This window comes from Mirounga leonina, unplaced genomic scaffold, assembly GCF_011800145.1.
Source record: "Mirounga leonina isolate KUSES-001 unplaced genomic scaffold, KU_Mleo_1.0 Mir_128, whole genome shotgun sequence".
Lineage (NCBI taxonomy): Eukaryota > Metazoa > Chordata > Mammalia > Carnivora > Phocidae > Mirounga > Mirounga leonina.
The window spans coordinates 25,597,211-25,602,111 of NW_023270320.1; the positions used below are offsets into that span (position 1 = coordinate 25,597,211).

At 49.4% G+C, this 4,901-nt stretch overlaps 1 long non-coding RNA gene across 1 annotated transcript; it reads left to right on the forward strand.

Annotated features, from left to right (window-relative positions):
- The first annotated feature begins 1,700 nt into the window (after nt 1-1,700).
- Nucleotides 1,701-4,680, forward strand: LOC118009872. The gene is made up of 2 exons (XR_004679046.1): nt 1,701-1,826; nt 4,506-4,680. It is a non-coding gene; the product is annotated as an uncharacterized LOC118009872 (long non-coding RNA).
- The last annotated feature ends 221 nt before the right edge of the window (nt 4,681-4,901 follow it).

Sequence of the window (4,901 nt, forward strand, 5' to 3'; positions counted from 1 at the left end):
TGACTGAGCCCGGGTGGGGTGACCTTCTGGGTGAGCAGCACTGTCACCCTCTGGGTGGTGCCTCAGTTGTCCCCAGTCCCTAGTGACGCTCTGTTGAGAGGCAGCGCACCATCTTTGAGCTGCGGAGAACGAGAGGAGGCTGACAATGGGTGGCATTGGTGGCCAAAGACAGCGGGGCTCAATGGGCAGGTATCTCACGAGACTGTGGAGATCAAAGGCTGCATCATGGCAGCCCCTCGGAGGACAAAGAGGGCAGCAAGAGCAAGGTGATCTGTCCTGGAATCGTGAGAGACGTTCTTGGGAGTGAGGCAGCACTCTTGGGAATTCTTGGAAATTCCAGCAAGCAGCCTGGTGCGAACTCATGACATCCACATCTTGGCGTTAGGGGTATTTAAAATTTTCTTTTTACACACAAGCTTGTGCGATCAGAGACACCCAGTGAAGCATGTTTGACGTACTGTGATGACGACACTTAACATTCACTGAAGCTGATGCCCAAGGAAGACAGGCCGTGTCAGGTTCTCCATCACCCCCTGCCCTTGTGCTGGAGGAAGCGCAGAGCCCTGGGCTAATTATAAAATGCCATTCAGATGCGATCTGGGACTCCAAATATGAGAAAGTTTGATTTTAAAGTGTGTTGTATGGGGGCGCCTGGGTGGCTCAGTCGGTTAAGCGTCTGCCTTAGGCTCAGGTCATGATCCCGGGGTCCTGGGATCGAGTCCCGCATGGGGCTCCCTGCTCCGCGGGGAGCCTGCTTCTCCCTCTGCCTCTGTCTCTCATGAATAAATAAATAAAATCTTTAAAAAAAAATTTATGAAGTGTGTTGTATGGGGGCGCCTGGGTGGCTTAGTGGGTTAAGCTTTCGGCTCAGGTCATGATCCCAGGGTCCTGGGATCGAGCCCCCAGTCAGCTCCCTGCTCAGTGCAGAGTCTGCTTCTCCCCCTCCTTCTGCTCCCCTAGCTTGTGCTCTATCCATCTCTCTCTCAAGAAAAATAAATAAAGTCTTAAAAAAAAATAAAGTGTGTCATATGTTCCATTTTTTTTTTATGTGAGGTAAATTATACATTAGAATTGCTCTTTCTCTGTTCCCTTGGAAGTTCATTTCTTTTTTTTTAAATTTTTTTATTGTTATGTTAATCCCCATACATTACATCATTGGTTTTAGATGAAGTGTTCCATGATTCATTGTTTGTGCACAACACCCAGTGCTCCACGCAGAATGTGCCCTCCTCAATACCCATCACCAGGCTAACCCCTCCTTCCACCCCCCTCCCCATATGTTCCATTTTTATGTGGCTTAAGTCAGAACACACATTCTAGGGGCCCAATTCTGGAAGCCTGAGTGACCCCAAGCGTGAGTCAGGAGCCACTTGGAAGGAGATACAGGGATTTAAGCATGTAGGGAATACGCAAGCTTATAGTGGAAAAAAAAAACTGTGGAAACTGGGTTTTAGTATCTACAAAACCTGGTGCATTTCAAGATAAAGTGCCCACAGAGAATTCGTAGCTTCGAGATGCTTCTTGGTGATGGGATGCAGAGGGATTACTAATTGTATGCTGCCAAATCATAGAGGTAATAGTAATGACCGACTTTTCCCATTATTCCTTATTATCCCAACTATTATCCCAGCTATTAGCTCCCTTTTCTCCTTACCCTAGGCCTACGGGAGAGGTTGACATAAATTATTCTCCCTCTTTTCTGAGTGAAGAAATTAAAGCTCGGAGAGAAGACATGACCTGCCCGGGCTCTGAAATTAGTCTGCGACTCAAGCAAGATGAGAGCTCATGCCCCTGCTTTTCCTCCAAGGTTGTGCTTCTCATCAGCGGTAGGTACCAAACCTCTCTGGGTTTGTACAACTTTGCCAACCTCATAAACAACCTCACAATCTTCGTAAAGCCTGCTGGTCTGCAAATGGGCCTGTTTGCATCTCCCAGATCAACGCATCTTTTGTGTACTGTCTCAGAGCCGTGTCTCCCCAGAAAGCTTCTTTAACCCCATGAGCCCAGGCTGAGCCCACCCTTGGTAAACTTCCTCTACACCTGAAATGGGCACCTGGCCACGGAGCTCATAGTGATACATTTTCTGGAATCATTGGCTACTTGCTTTGCCAATTAGAGGGTGAGTTTGCTGAGGGCACCCAGCTACACCCCACACTCTGTTGGAGTTCTCTGGAAGCTAGTCAGGCCAGAATGAGTGATGCTATGTCCTGGGATTCCCCCCGCCCAGAGATTCTGATTAGGGGGTTCGGACGAAGCCAAGAGCCTGCACTTTCAACGAACATCTTAAGTGATCATGATGCACCTGGGCTGGCCCCCACACCAAAGGGAGTGTTGGTTTAGACCTTCATTCATTCATTCAACACACATTTACTGAGCACCTACTATATGTTCAAGGAGCTGGAGGATCAAGAAGGGCTTTGCTCTCCTAGAGTTTACACCCTAGAGGGGGAGGCAGCCATAAACATCTAAACAAACAAATAGCAGAATACAGAAGTAGCAAGAAGTACTATGCAGAAACTGGAATGCAGCCTGGAACAGAGAGGGTTTGGAACAAGCAGCAGGTCCTTCTAGTGCAAATACGACCACTCTCACCGCGCACTTGTATCCCATGGTGTCCGCGTCACTCGATGGAGTGGGACTTCCGCTCAGCTCTTGCAAATACAAACACCTGTTCCTGCCACGGCAACCTCCCTGCCTCTCGGTGATGTCATATCTAGTTTCTAAAGAAGAAAGATAAATAAAAAATAGCTTAGGTAAGTAAGCTGTATCGTATTTAGATTTTGTGTAAGGAAAGAAATGGATGTTTCCAGTGGGTGCATCTTAAATGTATGTAACCATGTAAGAAAAAAATATATGGTTAAAAAGATTGAGACTCTAGGATATTCTTCTCCAGTTATGTACCAGTTATTCCAAGGGACTTCCTTTCATTTGGATAAAAGGATGAGGGTACAGAGGATAGGGCTTCTTCTTGGCACCAGAAAATACATGTTAGTTAAACCGACCAAGCCGACACCTTGCTCTTGGACTTCCAAGCTCCAGATCAACTTCTGTTGTTAAGCCCCCCAGGGTGTGGTGTTTGCTATGGTAGTGCTGTGAACCAACGCAGGTGTCTACCGCAGAGCCCCAGTGTCTGTCAATCTGTCTGCTTTATCTTTTTACGTGTGTGAGATGTGCTAGGTCTTCACCTGGATTGAGCTACTTGGGGACAATGTCATGCTGTCAGCATTCCTCCGAGGATCTCTCCCAGGTCTTGTCTCTTGAGGGAGTCCCACCTTCAGTGATCCCTTGATGCCGAGAGTGCCCAGCTCCCCAGCTCGGACCACCCGGGCCTCTGGATCAGGTTCCCCCTCCAGGGGCCTATTGTCACCCAGTAAGCGAGCTTCCAAACCCACGCCTCGTTCCTGGGAGCGGTGTCATGTTCTCTCCTGCAGCTGTGAATAGGCAGAATCTTTGGGTGTTTTCTCCTTCTCCCCTTGCCCCTCCTCATCTCCCACTGAACACCTCACTGACACATTTGGGCAGCCTCTGTTTCCCGAAAGCAATTCTTGGTCCTTTAGAAGCTGAAGGCAAACTGCTGGGGGTTCAGTCGTGAAGCTAAGAAAGTACCTGGAATATTGAGTGCCTTTGCTCAGGCACCTCTGGCTGGGGGCTGCAAAGGCCCGAGCGTCCCAACCTCCTATCACAAACGCAATCTGCAGCAAACCTAGCAGGTGGTATTCCTTAGGCACACAGTGCTCTCGCGTTGCTACGGGTTTCAGTGGCCAAAGCTCCCCCAGATACCTGGGGGTTGGAATCTTGCTTTTGTTCTAGAGTCTGCAAGCTCAGGGGCAGCTGAGGGTCTGGTATATCAGGAGGGGCCTTGTTGGTCAGCTCCACATTCTGTCCCCAAAGGTGGGACGCTGTCTTATCAGAAACAGATCACCTGCCCTAGAGCCCCTGCCTTTCTGGAAATTACAGAATGGTGTCCAAACTGTGAGCTGAAGATTTGTTTGCAGCACAGGGATTTCAACTGTGTGGGACTGAATGGTCCCCAGTCCACAGCCACGAGGTCTTACATCCTCCTGGCGATCATGTCCTGAATCTTCATCCCTGTCTTCCTTCCCATTGCCTCTCCCTTAGGTCACACATTTGCTTCCGTGTCACCCGACTGTCACAAGACCTTCTACCAGGGCACCTTCTCCCAGTCTCACCTCTAGCCTCTCCATGCCTCTGCCAGAAGAATCTTCCAGATTTACTTCCAAGTTTCTGATTATGTGCAGAGTAAAATCTCAACCTCCTGGTACAGCATCCAAGGCCCTCAAGTTTTGATCCTACCTGACCTTTCCAGTCCTGTTTTCTATGCTTCCTCTTCTCCTGCCATATCCTGCCAAACAGTCTGGGTTCAAATCCTGACATTGCCACTGAGTTGCAGTATGCCGGGCACGGGGTGGGGAAGGGGGAAGTTTCTTAAGCACTGGACAATAGTATCAATAACGAGCTCTAACTGAACACTTTGTCTGTGTCAGGTCCCAGGAGATGATTCTACTGAATGCCCCAAACAGCCTGATTCTCTAGGGAACCCTGGGTCTCAGGAGCATCCCCCTTTTATGGAGGAGGAGGAGGTGCGGACACTATGTGGCTCATTCAAGGCGGGAAGCCTCCCTTTCTGCAGCTGTAAAATAAAGATCATGATTGTTTCTCCCTGTTCGTCGGGACTCTTTCTAGTTGAAAGTGACTGAAACCTAAATCTAGCCCAAGCCAAACCAAGGAAGCTCCTGTTCCAGGGGCACGGTGTGTGAGGCCTCTCAGCTTCCGTCCCTTGCTTGGGGCTCCCGGGGCTTCCTCCAGGACAGCAGTGGCAGCCAATGGAGCTCCAGCCTCACCTGCTCTCTGGCATCTGTGACCTCAGAAGCCAGGAGACG